This window comes from Ranitomeya imitator, chromosome 7, assembly GCF_032444005.1.
Source record: "Ranitomeya imitator isolate aRanImi1 chromosome 7, aRanImi1.pri, whole genome shotgun sequence".
NCBI lineage: Eukaryota > Metazoa > Chordata > Amphibia > Anura > Dendrobatidae > Ranitomeya > Ranitomeya imitator.
Genome location: NC_091288.1, coordinates 96,203,302 through 96,223,651, shown reverse-complemented (window position 1 = coordinate 96,223,651; position 20,350 = coordinate 96,203,302). Strand labels below are relative to the sequence as shown.

Here is a 20,350-nt window from a genome sequence, read left to right as displayed (position 1 = left end):
GAAAGCCTATTAATTTTTTTGCTTGATTTGGGTTCCAAAATCTACCTGAAAAAATCACTAAATCAATCAGTGGGAGAAAAATATTGGCCTCTGGGCTTGTGTGCCACTCCTGACTCCTGTGTGCGTCCTCTCTCACTCAGTGGGCCCTACAAAGCCTATTTTTTTTTATTTGTTTCTAAATTCTCCCTGAAACAATCATTTTATTTTATTTGGTTTCTAAATTCTTCCTGAAAAATTCATTTTTTTGTATTTTTTTTTTCTAAAGTCTCCCTGAAAAAAAAAAAAAATCAAATCAGTGGGAGATTAATATTGCCCTTTCTGCTTGTGTGCCAGTCTTGACTCCTGGGTGTGCCATCTCTCTCTCTCCAATTGTGGGCCATAGAAAGCCTATTAATTTTTTTGCTTGATTTGGGTTCCAAAATCTACCTGAAAAAATCACTAAATCAATCAGTGGGAGAAAAATATTGGCCTCTGGGCTTGTGTGCCACTCCTGACTACTGTGTGCGTCCTCTCTCACTCAGTGGGCCCTACAAAGCCTATTTTTTTTTATTTGTTTTCTAAATTCTCCCTGAAACAATCATTTTATTTTATTTGGTTTCTAAATTCTTCCTGAAAAATTCATTTTTTGGTATTTTTTTTTTCTAAAGTCTCCCTGAAAAAAAAAAAAATCAAATCAGTGGGAGATTAATATTGCCCTTTCTGCTTGTGTGCCAGTCTTGACTCCTGGGTGTGCCATCTCTCTCTCTCCAATTGTGGGCCATAGAAAGCCTATTAATTTTTTTGCTTGATTTGGGTTCCAAAATCTACCTGAAAAAATCACTAAATCAATCAGTGGGAGAAAAATATTGGCCTCTGGGCTTGTGTGCCACTCCTGACTCCTGTGTGCGTCCTCTCTCACTCAGTGGGCCCTACAAAGCCTATTTTTTTTGTATTTGTTTTCTAAATTCTCCCTGAAACAATCATTTTATTTTACTTGGTTTCTAAATTCTTCCTGAAAAATTCATTTTTTTGTATTTTTTTTTTCTAAAGTCTCCCTGAAAAAAAAAAAATCAAATCAGTGGGAGATTAATATTGCCCTTTCTGCTTGTGTGCCAGTCTTGACTCCTGGGTGTGCCATCTCTCTCTCTCCAATTGTGGGCCATAGAAAGCCTATTAATTTTTTTGCTTGATTTGGGTTCCAAAATCTACCTGAAAAAATCACTAAATCAATCAGTGGGAGAAAAATATTGGCCTCTGGGCTTGTGTGCCACTCCTGACTCCTGTGTGCGTCCTCTCTCACTCAGTGGGCCCTACAAAGCCTATTTTTTTTTTTATTTGTTTTCTAAATTCTCCCTGAAACAATCATTTTATTTTATTTGGTTTCTAAATTCTTCCTGAAAAATTCATTTTTTTGTATTTTTTTTTTCTAAAGTCTCCCTGAAAAAAAAAAAAATCAAATCAGTGGGAGATTAATATTGCCCTTTCTGCTTGTGTGCCAGTCTTGACTCCTGGGTGTGCCATCTCTCTCTCTCCAATTGTGGGCCATAGAAAGCCTATTAATTTTTTTGCTTGATTTGGGTTCCAAAATCTACCTGAAAAAATCACTAAATCAATCAGTGGGAGAAAAATATTGGCCTCTGGGCTTGTGTGCCACTCCTGACTCCTGTGTGCGTCCTCTCTCACTCAGTGGGCCCTAGAAAGCCTATTTTTTGTTTTATTTGTTTTCTAAATTCTCCCTGAAAAAATCATTTTATTTTATTTGGTTTCTAAATTATTCCTGAAAAAATCATTTTTTTTGTATTTTTTTTTTCTAAAGTCTCCCTGAAAAAAAAAAAAAATCAAATCAGTGGGAGATTAATATTGCCCTTTCTGCTTGTGTGCCAGTCTTGACTCCTGGGTGTGCCATCTCTCTCTCTCCAATTGTGGGCCATAGAAAGCCTATTAATTTTTTTGCTTGATTTGGGTTCCAAAATCTACCTGAAAAAATCACTAAATCAATCAGTGGGAGAAAAATATTGGCCTCAGGGCTTGTGTGCCACTCCTGACTCCTGTGTGTGCCATCTCTCACTCAGTGGGCCATAGAAAGCCTATTAATTTTTTTGCTTGATTTGGGTTCTAAATTCTACCTGAAAAAATCAATAAATTAATCAGTGGGAGATTAATATTGGCCTTTGGGCTTGTGTGCCAGTCCTAAGCGTGCCATCTCTCTCTCTCAGATAGTGGGCCATAGAAAGCCTATTTATTATTTTTTTTATTGGGTTTATAAATTTTCCCTGGAAAAAAAAAAAAAAAGTGGGAGATTAATATTGGCCTCTGGGCTTGTGTGCCAGTCCTGAGCGTGCCATCTCTCTCACAAATAGTGGGCCATAGAAAGCCTATTTATTTTTTTGGTTGATTTGGGTTCTAAATTCTACCTGAAAAAATCAATAAATCAATCAGTGGGAGATTAATATTGGCCTTTGGGCTTGTGTGCCAGTCCTAAGCGTGCCATCTCTCTCTCTCAGATAGTGGGCCATAGAAAGCCTATTTATTATTTTTTTTATTGGGTTTATAAATTTTCCCTGGAAAAAAAAAAAAAAGTGGGAGATTAATATTGGCCTCTGGGCTTGTGTGCCAGTCCTGAGCGTGCCATCTCTCTCACAAATAGTGGGCCATAGAAAGCCTATTTATTTTTTTGTTTGATTTGGGTTCTAAATTCTACCTGAAAAAATCAATAAATCAATCAGTGGGAGATAAATATTGGCCTCTGGGCTTGTGTGCCACTCCTGACTCCTGTGTGCGTCCTCTCTCACTCAGTGGGCCCTACAAAGCCTATTTTTTTTTTTATTTGTTTTCTAAATTCTCCCTGAAACAATCATTTTATTTTATTTGGTTTCTAAATTCTTCCTGAAAAATTCATTTTTTTGTATTTTTTTTTTCTAAAGTCTCCCTGAAAAAAAAAAAATCAAATCAGTGGGAGATTAATATTGCCCTTTCTGCTTGTGTGCCAGTCTTGACTCCTGGGTGTGCCATCTCTCTCTCTCCAATTGTGGGCCATAGAAAGCCTATTAATTTTTTTGCTTGATTTGGGTTCCAAAATCTACCTGAAAAAATCACTAAATCAATCAGTGGGAGAAAAATATTGGCCTCTGGGCTTGTGTGCCACTCCTGACTCCTGTGTGCGTCCTCTCTCACTCAGTGGGCCCTAGAAAGCCTATTTTTTGTTTTATTTGTTTTCTAAATTCTCCCTGAAAAAATCATTTTATTTTATTTGGTTTCTAAATTATTCCTGAAAAAATCATTTTTTTTGTATTTTTTTTTTCTAAAGTCTCCCTGAAAAAAAAAAAAAATCAAATCAGTGGGAGATTAATATTGCCCTTTCTGCTTGTGTGCCAGTCTTGACTCCTGGGTGTGCCATCTCTCTCTCTCCAATTGTGGGCCATAGAAAGCCTATTAATTTTTTTGCTTGATTTGGGTTCCAAAATCTACCTGAAAAAATCACTAAATCAATCAGTGGGAGAAAAATATTGGCCTCTGGGCTTGTGTGCCACTCCTGACTCCTGTGTGCGTCCTCTCTCACTCAGTGGGCCCTACAAAGCCTATTTTTTTTTTATTTGTTTTCTAAATTCTCCCTGAAACAATCATTTTATTTTATTTGGTTTCTAAATTCTTCCTGAAAAATTCATTTTTTTGTATTTTTTTTTCTACAGTCTCCCTGAAAAAAAAAAAATCAAATCAGTGGGAGATTAATATTGCCCTTTCTGCTTGTGTGCCAGTCTTGACTCCTGGGTGTGCCATCTCTCTCTCTCCAATTGTGGGCCATAGAAAGCCTATTAATTTTTTTGCTTGATTTGGGTTCCAAAATCTACCTGAAAAAATCACTAAATCAATCAGTGGGAGAAAAACATTGGCCTCTGGGCTTGTGTGCCACTCCTGACTCCTGTGTGCGTCCTCTCTCACTCAGTGGGCCCTAGAAAGCCTATTTTTTGTTTTATTTGTTTTCTAAATTCTCCCTGAAAAAATCATTTTATTTTATTTGGTTTCTAAATTATTCCTGAAAAAATCATTTTCTTTTATTTATTTTTTTCTAAAGTCTCCCTGAAAAAAAAAAAAATCAAATCAGTGGGAGATTAATATTGCCCTTTCTGCTTGTGTGCCAGTCTTGACTCCTGGGTGTGCCATCTCTCTCTCTCCAATTGTGGGCCATAGAAAGCCTATTAATTTTTTTGCTTGATTTGGGTTCCAAAATTTACCTGAAAAAATCACTAAATCAATCAGTGGGAGAAAAATATTGGCCTCTGGGCTTGTGTGCCACTCCTGACTCCTGTGTGCGTCCTCTCTCACTCAGTGGGCCCTACAAAGCCTATTTTTTTTTTATTTGTTTTCTAAATTCTCCCTGAAACAATCATTTTATTTTATTTGGTTTCTAAATTCTTCCTGAAAAATTCATTTTTTTGTATTTTTTTTTTCTAAAGTCTCCCTGAAAAAAAAAAAAAAATCAAATCAGTGGGAGATTAATATTGCCCTTTCTGCTTGTGTGCCAGTCTTGACTCCTGGGTGTGCCATCTCTCTCTCTCCAATTGTGGGCCATAGAAAGCCTATTAATTTTTTTGCTTGATTTGGGTTCCAAAATCTACCTGAAAAAATCACTAAATCAATCAGTGGGAGAAAAATATTGGCCTCTGGGCTTGTGTGCCACTCCTGACTCCTGTGTGCGTCCTCTCTCACTCAGTGGGCCCTACAAAGCCTATTTTTTTTTTATTTGTTTTCTAAATTCTCCCTGAAACAATCATTTTATTTTATTTGGTTTCTAAATTCTTCCTGAAAAATTCATTTTTTTGTATTTTTTTTTCTAAAGTCTCCCTGAAAAAAAAAAAAAAATCAAATCAGTGGGAGATTAATATTGCCCTTTCTGCTTGTGTGCCAGTCTTGACTCCTGGGTGTGCCATCTCTCTCTCTCCAATTGTGGGCCATAGAAAGCCTATTAATTTTTTTGCTTGATTTGGGTTCCAAAATCTACCTGAAAAAATCACTAAATCAATCAGTGGGAGAAAAATATTGGCCTCTGGGCTTGTGTGCCACTCCTGACTCCTGTGTGCGTCCTCTCTCACTCAGTGGGCCATAGAAAGCCTATTTTTTTAATTTGTTTTCTAAATTCTCCCTGAAACAATCATTTCATTTTATTTGGTTTATAAATTCTTCCTTAAAAAATTATTTTTTTTTATTATTTTTTTTTTTTCTAAAGTCTCTCTTTAAAAAAAAAACGAACAAATCAGTGGGAGATTAATATTTACATTTGCGCTTCAGTGACAGTCCTGCGTGTGTGGCATCTCTCTCATTTGTTGCCACCAACAACAGAGTGTGTAACATTGTGCCTGATTTTCGTTGTGGTCTCACCCACCTGTAAAGGGGTAGCTAAATCATACTGTTATAGCTCACCGTGTAAATTGTGTGACAGCAACAAATACCGTTAGTTTGGTAACGTTTTTAAAACAATGAGGAAGTCTGGTGGAAGAGGTCGTGGCCGGGGGCGTTCATTGTCAGCTGGTAATGAGGGTAGTGGTAGTGGTGGAGCATCAGGTGGTCGTGGGAAAAAAAATATTGCACCTAAGTCTGGAGCTGTGGAGCCAGGTTCGTCGTCTGGCTACACAAGGCCTCGAACGCTCCCTTTTCTGGGAGTAGGAAAACCGCTTTTAAAGCCGGAGCAGCAAGAGCAAGTTTTGGCTTATCTTGCTGACTCAGCCTCTAGCTCTTTTGCCTCCTCTCGTGAAACTGGTAAAAGTAAAAGCAGCGCGTCGTTAGTGGATGTTCACGGTCAGGGACAAGTCGCTTCTTTGTCCTCTTCAGCAAAAACAACAACAGAGAAGAATGCAGCAGGCGACACAACGGGTTACTCCATGGAGCTCTTTACACATACCGTCCCTGGCTTAGAAAGTGAAGCAGTTAACAGTCCATGCCCATTACAAGTTGAATCTGACATGGAGTGCACTGATGCACAGCCACAGCCAGACTACTATGCTGGTCCTTTGACTCAGACCACAACATTGCCCTCGCAGGGTGCTGATCAAGAATCAGACCCTGATGAGACTATGTTGCCCCATCACGAACGCTATACCACCGACCGACACGGTGACACAGACGAAGTTGCACACGAGCTACAAGAAGAGGTAATAGATGACCCAGTTCTTGACCCCGATTGGCAGCCATTGGGGGAACAGGGTGCAGGCGGCAGCAGTTCTGAAGCGGAGGAGGAGGGGCAGCAGCAGGCATCAACATCGCAACAGGTTCCATCTGCCGGGCCCGTATCTTGCCCAAAACGCGTGGCAAAGTCAAAACCTGTTGGAGGACAGCGTGGCCATCCGGTTAAAGCTCAGTCTGCAATGCCTGAAAAGGTATCCGATGCTAGAAAGAGTGCAGTCTGGCATTTTTTTAAACAACATCCAATTGATCAGCGCAAAGTCATCTGTCAAAAATGTTCAACTACCTTAAGCAGAGGGCAGAATCTGAAAAGTCTCAATACAAGTTGCATGCATAGACATTTAACCACCATGCATTTGCAAGCTTGGACTAACTACCAAACGTCCCTTAAGGTTGTAGCACCCTCGGCCAATGAAGCTAGTCATCAACGCAACATCCCTTCCGGCAGTGTAGGGCCACCATTTTCTGCACCACCTGCAGTATCTGTGCAGGTTTCTTTGCCAGGCCAAAGCAGTCAGGGTCAGGGAATCACCAGTTTCGTAGTAGGAAACACTGCATCTAGGGCACCAGCGGCAACAATACCATCTCCCACCGTCTCTCAGTCTGCCATGTCCACCGGCACCCCCGCTAGTTCCACGATCTCCAGCTCTCCAGTCCAGCTCACCCTACATGAGACTATGGTTTGAAAAAGGAAGTACTTAGCCTCGCATCCGCGTACACAGGGTTTGAACGCCCACATAGCTAGACTAATCTCGTTAGAGATGATGCCCTACCGGTTAGTTGAAAGCGAAGCTTTCAAAGCCCTGATGGACTACGCTGTACCACGCTACGAGCTACCCAGTCGACACTTTTTTTTCCAGAAAAGCCATCCCAGCCCTCCACCAGCATGTAAAAGAGCGCATCGTCCATGCACTCAGGCAATCTGTGAGCACAAAGGTGCACCTGACAACAGATGCATGGACCAGTAGGCATGGCCAGGGACGTTACGTGTCCATCACGGCACACTGGGTAAATGTGGTGGATGCAGGGTCCACAGGGGACAGCAAGTTTGGGACAGTTCTGCCTAGCCCACGGTCTAGGAAACAGTTGGCTGTAGCCGTTCGCACCCCCTCCTCCTCCTCCTCGTCCTCCTGCAGAAGCGAGACCTCGTCCACAGACCGCAGTCGCACAACCACTCCATCCGCAGCTGCCACTGTTGCACACCAGGTCTCCCATTATGGGGCAGCTACTGGCAAACGTCAGCAGGCTGTATTGGCTATGAAGTGTTTGGGCGACAACAGACACACCGCTGAAGTTCTGTCCGAGTTCTTGCAGAAAGAAACGCAGTCGTGGCTGGGCACTGTAGATCTTGAGGCAGGCAAGGTAGTGAGTGATAACGGAAGGAATTTCATGGCTGCCATCTCCCTTTCCCAACTGAAACACATTCCTTGCCTGGCTCACACCTTAAACCTGGTGGTGCAGTGCTTCCTGAAAAGTTATCCGGGGTTATCCGACCTGCTCCTCAAAGTGCGTGGACTTTGCTCACATATCCGCCGTTCGCCCGTACACTCCAGCCGTATGCAGACCTATCAGCATTCTTTGAACCTTCCCCAGCATCGCCTAATCATAGACGTTGCAACAAGGTGGAACTCAACACTGCACATGCTTCAGAGACTGTGTGAACAGAGGCGGGCTGTTATGTTTTTGTGGGAGGATACACATACACGGGCAGGCAGTAGGATGGCAGACATGGAGTTGTCAGGTGTGCAGTGGTCGAAGATTCAAGACATGTGTCAAGTCCTTCAGTGTTTTGAGGAATGCACACGGCTGGTTAGTGCAGACAACGCCATAATAAGCATGAGCATCCCCCTAATGCGTCTGCTGATGCAAAGTTTGACGCACATAAAGGATCAGGCGTCTGCAGCTGAGGAAGAGGAAAGCCTTGATGACAGTCAGCCATTGTCTGGCCAGGGCAGTGTGCAGGACGAGGTAGCGCGCGAACAGGAGGAGGAGGACGAGGAGGATGATGGGGATGATTATATTTTTAATGAGGAAGCTTTTCCGGGGCCAGTGGAAATTGTTGGCGCGGCAAGGCCGGGTTCTGGTTTTTGGAGGGACACAAGTGACGTGGATTTGCCTGAAACTGCCCCTCAACCAAGCACAACCACAGATTTGAGAACTGGAACTTTGGGCCACATGGCGGATTATGCCTTACGTATCCTCAAAAGGGACACACGCATAACAAAAATGATGAACAATGACGATTACTGGTTGGCCTGCCTCCTTGATCCTCGCTATAAAGGCAAATTGCAAAATATAATGCCACATGAGAACTTGGAACTAATATTAGCAACCAAACAATCAACTCTTATTGACCGTTTGCTTCTGGCATTCCCTGCACACAGCGCCCGTGATCGTTCTAACACGAGCTGCAGGGGCCAGCAGACCAGAGGTGTTAGAGGGGCAGAAATCAGAAGTGGCGTTGGCCAGAGGGGTTTTCTGACCAGGTTGTGGAGTGATTTTGCTATGACCGCAGACAGGACAGGTACTGCAGCATCAATTCAAAGTGACAGGAGACAACATTTGTCCAGCATGGTTACTAACTATTTTTCATCCCTTATCGACGTTCTCCCTCAACCGTCATTCCCATTTGATTACTGGGCATCAAAATTAGACACCTGGCCAGAATTGGCAGAATATGCATTGCAGGAGCTTGCTTGCCCGGCAGCTAGTGTCCTATCAGAAAGAGTATTCAGTGCTGCAGGTTCAATACTAACAGAAAAAAGGACTCGTCTGGCTACCCAAAATGTAGATGATCTAACCTTCATTAAAATGAACCACAACTGGATTTCGAAATCTTTTGCCCCACCTTGCCCGGCTGACACCTAGCTTTCCTATGTAAAGGTCTTGCCTGTGGACTATTCTGAACGACTTTTCCAATCTCGTAATTTGCAGCACCTGATTGTCCAGCATCCGACATGTTAACACCTCCCTAAATGGCCAAAGTCCCCACACGGGGCCGTGGTATCGCCACTTGGCGCCAGCACCCGTGAGAGTACTGTTTGTCTGAAGAGGTGGGTGTGCCCGCTTTTGGTCGACGGCACTGCCACTAGGTCCCTCATAGTACAATAAAGTGTCTGGCGGTGGTGGTGCGCACCCAACGTCAGACACACCGTTGTAATATGAGGGGCCCTGGGCCTGTACCGCCGGCCACAAGACAGTCCCCCCCCCAGGTCAAACAGTGCTCTACCACTTGCAAAATTTTCTCTCACAGCTCCACCAATGTTTAGTCTATGCGCTGACATCCTTCAATGCCTGGCACTGTCAATACCATTGTATTGACATTTTTCTTATGTTAGGCATTCGAAGCCTGTCTGCGGTCACTCCTTCCACTAGGCCTCCACTGACCTGTCTACTGCTGCCCGTGTTCCCCTGGAACCAATTTTAAATTGCCTACAGCCAGCCCAATTTATTATGTTAGGGCTTCGAAGCCTGTCTGCGGTCCCTCCTTCCACTAGGCCTCCACTGACCTGTCTACTGCTGCCCGTGTTCCCCTGGAACCAATTTTAAATTGCCTACAGCCAGCCCAATTTATTATGTTAGGGCTTCGAAGCCTGTCTGCGGTCCCTCCTTCCACTAGGCCTCCACTGACCTGTCTACTGCCGCCCGTGTTCCCCTGGAACCAATTTTAAATTGCCTACAGCCAGCCCAATTTATTATGTTAGGGCTTCGAAGCCTGTCTGCGGTCCCTCCTTCCACTAGGCCTCCACTGACCTGTCTACTGCTGCCCGTGTTCCCCTGGAACCAACATCAGAAAATATAAAAATAAGTATTTTGCTTATAAAAAAGAAAATACTGGAGAGATATCAAATGCAGACATTTTAACATTAAAAACAAACACATACAACAAAAATCTGGTACAGTACTAAAAATGGCCACCAGCTACAATAACTTTCTCCTGCAAGTAGTTAACTGAAAGTTTTTTTCAATTTAAAACACAGATATGGCATCCACCGAGTGTTGTCCTGTCGCGTCTTCTTTATATTATTGCCAAGAAGATGCAAAACAATGAAAATAATAAAATCATTATTTACCAAAAAAATAGAGTAAGTCAAAACCACATTGCAAATAAACATTCATTACAAATAAAGAAGCAGGGCGCGTCCGAGGGTGAGTATATACCTAATAAGAATATAATCACCCTCGGACGCGCCCTGCTTCTTTCCGACAGCCTTCCTTCCTAAGAATCAGCCCTTCCGTGGTGTAGAGAGAGGGTGTGTTACACTCCAAGGTGTTCCCCAGGTTGCCTTTCCTGAGCTTCGATCTTCATGCTCTCGTTTAGTAGTTGTCGGAAAGTAGGCTGCATTAGGCCTACAAATTGGGTATGGGGTGGAGAGAGATGGTGTGTTACACTCCAAGGTGTTCCCCAGGTTTCCTTGCCATTGCTTCGGTCTTCCGACTCTCGTTTAGTAGTTGTAGAAAACTACACTGCATTAGGCCTACAACATGGGTATAGGGTGGAGAGAGATGGTGTGTTCCACTCCAAGGTGTTCTCCAGGTTGCCTTTCCAGAGCTTCGATCTTAATGCTCTCGTTTAGTAGTTGTTGGAAACTACACTGCATTAGGCCTCCAAATTGGCTATGGGGTGGAGAGAGATGGTGTGTTACACTCCAAGGTGTTCTCCAGGTTTCCTCGCCATTGCTTCGATCTTCAGACTCTCGTTTAGTAGTTGTAGAAAACTACACTGCATTAGGCCTACAAAATGGGTATCGGGTGGAGAGAGATGGTGTGTTACACTCCAAGGTGTTCTCCAGGTTTCCTCGCCATTGCTTCGATCTTCAGACTCTCGTTTAGTAGTTGTAGAAAACTACACTGCATTAGGCCTACAAAATGGGTATCGGGTGGAGAGAGATGGTGTGTTACACTCCAAGGTGTTCCCCAGGTTTCCTTGCCATTGCTTCGGTCTTCCGACTCTTGTTTAGTAGTTGTAGAAAACTACACTGCATTAGGCCTACAAAATGGGTATGGGGTGGAGAGAGATGGTGTGTTCCACTCCAAGGTGTTCTCCAGGTTGCCTTTCCTGAGCTTCTATCTTCAGGCTCTTGTTAAATTGTGGTTAAATGGAACAACTGCATTTGGCGTACTAGTTGGTTTGGGGCCTACTAACAGTGTCTGCCGCTCCTTGCTGTTCTCCTGGTTTCCTGTCCTGAAATTCCGTTTTCAGGCGCTCGTTAAGTAGTTGTTAATGTTAGACTGCATTTGGCCTACTAGTTGGGTTGGGGCCTACTATCGGTGTCTGCCACTCCTTGCTGTTCTCCTCCACTGAACAAAGCTGTGCCGCCTGTTTACTACGGTTGCCAATTTTGAACTGCATTTCGACTACTTACTGATTTGGGCCTACTCTCTGTGTCAGCCTCTCATTCCAGTTGTCCTCCACTGCAATGCCCCCTGGTTATTCCTGTGTTACCAATTTTGAACTGCATTTAGCCAACTTTATTCTTTGGGCCTATATCTGTGTTTCCTCCTCATCCTGCCCATTGCCCAGCCAGTGATAGATGAGTCTGCTGGTACATTGACCCATAACGCAACATTCCCCGTGCACGCTACACAACAACATTGTGACCCTGCTGAAAGTCAGGTTGCTCTTCCCGCATACCATACCACCTTACACGGGGACAAAGAGGAAGGTGCAGATGAAAGTGCAGGTTCCTTCATCAGGTGGGGGGAGGAATACTAGTTGGCGACGTCACTGGCACAGGGCCTCTCATAGTACGCAAAAGTGTTGCTGCCGGTGGGAGGCGCCCCCGCCGTGCAAACACACCGCTGTACTTTGAGGGGCCCTGTGCCAGTGCCAATGCCAACGAGTGGGCCCCCCCTGCTTGCTCAGGTTCACAGCACTTGCAAAGTTGAAATACTTACCTCTCCCTGCTCCACTGCCGTGACGTGGTCCAGATTTCCTGGGCCCACTAATTACTTGAACCAGCCCTACCCACCACAACTTTAGCCAAATGACCCCCAATTTCAAATGCCTTCCAATTATTATAAGGTAAATTACGCTTGACAAGCTTCATTAAGAAGAATGGATGGTTTTGACATTAAAATGGGCACTCTAGGTGTTTTCCTGGCCCCCACTCACTGCCGACTATGCTGCCCCATTGACTTGCATTGGGTTTCGTGTTTCGGTCGATTCCGACTTTACGTCATAATCGGCCGATTTCACTCGACCCGACTTTTGAGATAGTCGGGTTTCGCGAAACCCGGCTCGACTCTAAAAAGGTCAAGGTCGCTCAACTCTAGTGAACAGTCTTTAAAAGAATGAGTCAAATGAATTCAGAATTACAGGATAAGTCTACATTCCCACATTCCCACCATGAGCTTTTGGTAAGTTTTTGATGTTGTGTTTGAGTGATTTTTTTCTATGAATTTTTAAAGCTGCTGTTTTTTGTCTCTTGTTGGTATGTCATGTTTTAAATAAAGCTGTTTTACTTATGATACTTCCTGGTATTTGGCTTGTGCATCTTTTACCTGCGGATTTTCCATATCTAATGCAATTCTATAGAGAAAATCTGCACAGAAAACTCAGCATGTACCCACAAGAGAAGTTGACATGTCCTGGATTTGAAACACGCACCGTAGGTCAGTTTGCACCACATATAAAAGCACAGTCACCATGATATTTCTATCAGTGATAAGTGATCATGCTCGGATAAGGTGTTCTCCGAGCATGCCCATGTGCTAATAGAGTGTCTTTGGCTTTCTTGAATACTATGTTCAAGTTGCCGAGGCCATGTGTCTCATGGCTGTTCTGCAACCACAAGACATGCAGGGGAAAAAAAAGTTTCCCCACCCTTCCTATTATGTTAGTCCGTGAAAATCAGATCGCACTTGAACTGCAGTCCAATTTTGAGCAAATGGTGCGGCATACGGTTCCTCAGACCGCTTAGATCGATGATAAAAATGGATATGTGCACAGCCCCATAGAATAACATAGGTAGAAGTACAATCCATGTGCACAAGCCCTTATAGCCAGAAAACTAAGCAGCATGGACCAATTATTTCTAAGGATGAAGTCATTCGGTGCAAGAGAAAAACACCTGAGCACCTAAATCTAGGATAGGAAACCAGGAGGTGGGTGCACGGAATTGACATGAGATGAAGAGAAATAGGATAGATAAAGCAAGACCCAGTGGGCCCCGATGAAAAATACAACATGCAACGAGTTCACCTTAACAACACAATGTAAAGTTTCCAATAACTTTTATTATTTTTGTTCCCTAGTTTTACAGCTCCATTTGCAGACCTTTAAAGAGATTGTAAAATAGTCTATTCCAGATATTGTTAAACATATAAACTTTCTTTCAACCGTTGTGTAAAGTTTTACGTGCCAAATACGTTACTAATATTAAGGGAACATTATTACGAATGTGCATGCAAAATGGAAGAATTAATTAAAAAATGCTAATTTCCTGGCTGCAAAGTCTAGAGAATATTGTTTTCTCTCCCGTTGCTAGAATAATAGAGGTATCATTTGTGATTTATAAAATGCACTGCACTAACATTGTATGTGGACAGCATAAAGCAGGAGGCAGCAGGATACTAGCATTAGAACTCAACATTTTATCTTTTTTTTAGACTTTTTTGTTCTTTATTTAAATGGCATTCACTGATTTGGCTTCCGTATAATGAAAAGGTGACTGAAGCTTCACAATAAACTCACCTGATTTAGCTTAACCCCTTCCCCCCCGAAGCCTGTTTTCAACTTCCTGACCAGGCCATTTTTTTCAATTCTGACCACTGTCACATTATGAGGTCATAACTCTGAAACGCTTCAACGGATCCTGGATTCTGAGATTGTTTTCTCGTGACATATTGTACTTTATGGTAGTGGTAAAATTTCTTCGATTTGACTTACGTTTATTTGTAAAAAAAATTTGGCGAAAATTTAGAAAATTTTGCAATTTTTAATCTTTTAGTTTTTATGCCCTTAAATTAGAGAGTCATATCATACAAAATAGTTAATAAATAACATTACCCACATGTTTACTTTACATTAGCACAATCTTGGAAACATAATTTTTTTTGATAGGAAGTTATAAGGGTTAAAAGTTGACCAGCGATTTCTCATTTTTACAACAAAATTTGCAAAACCAATTTTTTTAGGGACCACCTCACACTTGAAGTCACTTTGAGGGGTCAATATGACAGAAAATGCCCCAAAATGACACCATTCTAAAAATTACACCTCTCAAGGTGCTCAAAACCACATTCAAAAAGTTTATTAACCCTTCAGTTGCTTCACGGAAATTTTTGTAATGTTTAAAAAAAATTGAACATTTCACTTTTTTCACAAAATTTTTACTTTAGATCCAATTTGTTTTATTTTACCAAGGGTAACAGGAGAAATTGGACCACAAAAGTCATTGTACAATTTGTCCTGAGTACGCCCATACCCCATATGTGGGGGTAAACCACTGTTTGGGACTTTTCAATGCAAAATGTGCTGGAACTGAGATCGGACACCATGTCGCGTTTGGAGAGCCCCTGATGTGCCTAAACAGTGGAAACCCCCCCAATTCTAACTGAAACCCTATCTCAAACACACCCCTAGCCCTAATCCCAACCATAACCCTAACCACACCCCTAACCCTAATCCCAACACTAACTTTTGCCCCAACCCTAAACCTAACTTTAGCCCAACCCAAACCTTAATTTAGCCCCAACCCTAATCCTAACTTTAACCCCAACCCTAACTTTAGCCCCAACCCTAACCCTAATGGAAAAATGGAAATAAATACTTTTTTTTTAAATTTTATTATTTTTCCCTAACTAAGGGGTGATGAAGGGGGGGGTTTGATTTACTTTTATAGCGTTTTTTGGCCGATTTTTATGATTGGCAGCCGTCACACACTAAAAGACACTTTTTATTGCAAAAATAGTTTTTGCATCACCACATTTTTAGAGCTATAATTTATGCATATTTTGGCCCACAGAGTCATGTGAGGTCTTGTTTTTTGCGGGACGAGTTGACATTTTTATTGGTACCATTTTTGGGCACATGACATTTATTGATAGCTTTTTATTCCAATTTTTGGGAGGCAGCATTAACAAAAACCAACAATTCTTGAATTTCTTTTAGGGGGGCGTTTATACCATTCTGCGTGTGGTAAAACTGATAAAGCAGCTTTATTCTTCGGGTTAGTACGATTACAGTGATACCTCATTTATATAATTTTTTTATGTTTTGGCGCTTTTACACAAAAACTATTTTATATGAAAAATAATTGTTTTTGCATCGCTTTATTCTGAGAGCTATAACTTTTTATTTTTCTGCTGATAATGCTGTATGGCAGCATTTTTTTGCGGGACAAGATGATATTTTCAGCGGTACCATGGTTTTTTATATCCGTCTTTTTAATCAAATTTTATTGCACTTTTTGTTCTGCGGTATGATAATAAAACGTTGTTTTTTTGCCTTGCACTTTTATTGTTTTGTTTTTTATTTACATAAATAAATGGATTTATTGGAAAATATTTATTTATTTTTTTCTTTATTTGGGGATTTTTTTTTTATACATTCTATTTTATTTTTTGCTCTTTATAACATAGTCCCAGGGTGGGACATCACTATATTTCATCAGATCGCTGATCTGACACTTTGCATAGCACTGTGTCAGATCAGTGATCTGACAGGCAGTGCCGGAGGCTTTCCGGCACCTGCTTTGAGCAGGTGCCAGCAAGCCACCTCAGTGAAGGACTCGGAAGGAGCCCTGTGGCCATTTTGGATCTGGGTACTCCTTCCAGAACACCGTGATCGCATCGCGTTGTTCCAGTGGGAGAGCACAGGGAGCCCCCGTCCCTGCACGATGCCCCTCTATGTCGCTGTCACTACTGACAGCGGCATCAGAGGGGTTAAATGCCCATGATCGACGCTAGCACCAATCGTGGGTATTGCTGCAGGGTGTCAGCTGTCACATACAGCTGACATCCGCACGCGATCGCCGCGGTGCTCACTGTGAGACCACGCGATCATGCCGCCGTACTAGTACTGTGGTTTAATAAAGTTGTGACATACATATTACACACATGTAACACAGATTATAGCACAAGAGTACTGATATTGGTATTAATATATCATGTGTGCATGTTTGGACCAAAGAATAGGGACAACTGTCAAACAGAAATCCTAATGCTCCACAGAGAAACACAGTCCATAAGTCCCATAAAAAATACCTTTATTGAATATATAAGTTTAAAATGCACAAGGGAAAAGATATGCAGCGCCCCAGAGACCTGGGCGTTGCAGTATGGCACTCTGCCGCTAAGGGGAGTAACGGTACGTCTGATGGCACTAAGGAGTTCTCCTGACCAGGTATCACCAGAACACATTACACTTCACACTCCGGCCACTAGGGGGAGAAAAAGGCTTTATTTATTGGGCCACTCCTCACAGGGGCTGGGGAGGAAGTTAGTCAGAAGCTGACTGGGTTGGATTCAGGCAACATCCCGTGGCAGGGGGTGTTGCAGGGAGAAGGCACAGGGGGGCCCCTGTCAGGCGTGGGACCCTGGCAGGTGCCTAGCGAACAGAACAGAACGTAACGGAACCGCACCTGCACACCCTGTGGCGATATCCTAAGAAAGAGACACAAAGCGAAGGATATTGTGGAACCGTGTAAACGAGATCAAGCACAAAGGAGAGCCAGTAAGAGTCGTGCCGAGAGAGAGAGAGGCAACATCTTATTGAGGCGCGTAGTCAGTGGCCGGAACACCGTAGGAGTAACTGACTTCAGGCCTTACTTCAAACTCCGCTGGACAGTTAGTCATAGGTTGGCTGTCTATCATACTACACCTACGAAGACATAGGGGGCAACATTGGGAGAGAGGCGTCTCTAGGGTCCCAGAAGACCTCCAAGCCTTCTCTGTTGTGAATTCCGCTCTTGGGCTCCCTCCGGTGGTTGTAAGTGGCACTTTTGTGAGTTCTGCTCTTGGGCTCCCTCTTGTGGTTTCAAGTGGTATGGCTGCTCCTTGGATTTAGCTGTCAGCAGCTGCTTCCACTGATTGTCTTTTCTGCTAGGCTATTTATGCCTGGCTTTTTCCTTCAGCCAGTGCCACTTGTAAATGGTTCCTGGTTGGATTCACATCTCTTTGGATTTCCCTGTTATCCTGACCAGTTCTGCAAAGCTAAGTCCTTGGTTGCTCTTTTCTGTCCACAGATTGTGGACTTATCCGTTCTGTGCATTCAATGTTTGTCCAGCTTATCAGTATGGATTAATTCTGTGTTGCTGGAAGCTCTGGGAAACAGATTTACCCTCCACACCTTTAATCAGGTGTGGAGATTTTTGTAAACTTTGTGTGGACTTTTTGTAGTGTTTTATACTGACCGCACAGTATTCCATCCTGTCCTTTCTATCAAGCTAGACTGGCCTCCTGTGCTCATCCTGGTTTCATTCTGTGTATGTCTTTTTCCCTCTCCTCTCACAGTCATTATTTGTGGGGGGCTAATCTATCCTTTGGGGATTTTCTCTGAGGCAAGATAGCTTTCCTGTTTCTATCTTTAGGGGTAGTTAACTTTTAGGCTGTGTCGAGGTGCCTAGGGAGAGTTAGGATCATCCCACGGCTACTTCTAGTGTTGTGTTGAGCTTAGGGACTGCGGTCAGTACAGATACCACTTCCTTCTGAGCTCGTTCCATGTTGCTGCTAAACCACCAGATCATAACACTTCCCGTCATACGGGTGGCGTCCTAGCCATACCATACCTGGAGGACGTTAGAAACTAGTAACATCTGGAACCAAAGAACGAGAGAGAGAGCTGTAGAGAACGAACGAGAACAGCAGTTGTGAGGACTATTCCGAATGCTCAGCAGGATAGGACTACAACACACAGGCGCTATTGATAGGCAACGATTTCCATCTGTGAAGGAAACTCTGGATGTGCCCATCGGACCGGCCGGTCTCTGAGAGCCCTGTTAAACATACTCTGGATAGAGGATCCTGAAGCCTTCAGTAAAGAGGTAAAGAGACTGCAACCATGTGTCCTCATTATTGACTGTACCTCACACCATCACCATCCACCTTACTGGGAAGCCCTGGGGACATAATTCACCTGTGGGAAGGTATACCATCCAGCTGCCATTCCATCACCCCAGTGGACCCCATAGCAGCGTCGGTCACCCTGACCGAACTTCAAAGGTGGCGTCACGAACCCCTGACAGACTGCTTTACTACTTTCATTGGACGCCCCTTAGCAGGGTCGCAGACCAGGTCTAGCCACCGTGACAGCCTCAGAACCGAATCAGAGAGGCCCGGTACCAAAACGCGTGGCCCTGTGTCTGGGGGCACTCCAGATACATCGGGACGGGTGGGGCTAGTGAAAGAACTGTACGGCAATATAACACACAGGGCTACAGGGTACTCCCCACCGTATCAGCACATCATGTATAGTAATATACACCCCAATGGGTGAATAGGGCGAATGCACATACAAAAACTCTGGTAGCTCTAATACGGCCAATAGAAAATGTATGGAAAATAAGGTGCAAGTGCACATACAACATACAAAGCACTAAGTACCAGCCAAGTACCAGCATAGAATATATAAGAGAGGCATTTACCTGATGCTTGGCTGGTACTTAGTGCTTTGTATGTTGTATGTGCACTTGCACCTTATTTTCCATATATTTTCTATTGGCCGTATTAGAGCTACCAGTGTTTTTATATGTGCATTCGCCCTATTCACCCATTGGGGTGTATATTACTATACATGAAGTGCTGATACGGTGGGGTGTACCCTGTAGCCCTGTGTTTTATATTGCCGTACAGTTCTTTCACTAGCCCCACTCGTCCCGATGTATCTTTTCCCTTGTGCATTTTAAACTTATATATTCAATAAAGGTATTTTTTATGGGACTTATGGACTGTGTTTCTCTGTGGAGCATTAGCACTGTGGTTTGCAGGAACTCAGTTCCCACAGAGCAGTACTAGTACGGTGCATGTTGGGAAGGGGTTAATTGCATCCCTGCAGCTTCCAACCTTTTATGTGACTCTTTGCTTCCAAGGTGTGACAATGATGTGGCATCCCTACAACATTACAGCTCCATTAAGCAATCATTACCCCAAATGTGAATCACAATGTCTCCTCGAAAACAGAATCTGGAATCAACAAGAAGTAAAAATGATCAAGTGTTGAATATACTACATGTAACACCCCAGGTAACCGGTTGTTACAGTGATATTGCCTTCCTTTAGGGGAGGGTGATGTCATGCCTGGAAACAAGGAAGATCCCTTTAACAAGTAGTACACCTACATGCAACACATTCTGATTCCTGGCCAGAAGGGGGAGCTCTGAACCCGGTTTAAGGGGAGCTTCCCAGAGATAGATATATTCTGGTCTGAAGGAGGTGTTAATTAGTTGAGAGGAGAGATTGAGAGAGACGGTGGAGGAGAGAGGAATGTGAGCAGAGCTGGGGCAATGCAGCCTCGTGTGGTGCTGCAGCTCCAGGCCAGAGAGGAAAAGCAGGAATGTTGCATTGATAGCAAGTGCCTGAGGGGAGAAGCACAAGAGAACAAGGGAGCTGGAAGGGAGCTGCGGTTGTGCTCCTTCCAAGCTGAAGTGCAGGAACCAGGCACTGGGAGCCTGAGGCTGTGTAGTACTTTATGTCCCACAGCAGAAATGGAGGACAGTAGATTTTAAGTCGACTGTCCGCAACCCCAACCTGAAGCTTCAGCAACACACAGAGCCCGAGTCATGATAGAGACTCTGTAAAAAGTCTCGAGTTGCCTACAATGCAGGTACTCACCCAGGACAGGAGAGAGAGGACCTTGACAGAAGCCACTGTCAGCAAGGAACTCGCTTAAAAGCGTGAGACGGAAGGCTTAGGAACCTTATCTGGGAAAGAGATCTGTAATTGCTTCCAGGCCAACCAGACCTCACCAACACCTATTGCTGGTACTATGGATTGTGGCTGTTTACCATCAGTAAAGCATGTAAAGACTGCAAGCCTTTGTCCTCCGTTTATTTTCCGGCACCACACCATCCTTGCCAACCACACTGGGAGCCCTGGGGACCCAGCTTCACCTGTGGGAAGCCATACCATCCCTGCTGCCATAACATCACCCCAGAGGACCCCTTTAAGCAGCCTCGGTCACCCCTGACCCAGTACCACAGGTGGCGTCATGAACTTTTATTATTTCACAAACCCCTTTAAAGACCATCCCTTT

At 43.6% G+C, this 20,350-nt stretch overlaps 1 protein-coding gene across 5 annotated transcripts in view; it reads right to left on the bottom strand.

The window, feature by feature from the left end:
* The window catches only part of PARD3B (par-3 family cell polarity regulator beta), a 2,197,040-nt gene that overhangs the window by 407,326 nt on the left and 1,769,364 nt on the right, over nt 1-20,350 (bottom strand). The window lies entirely within an intron of this gene.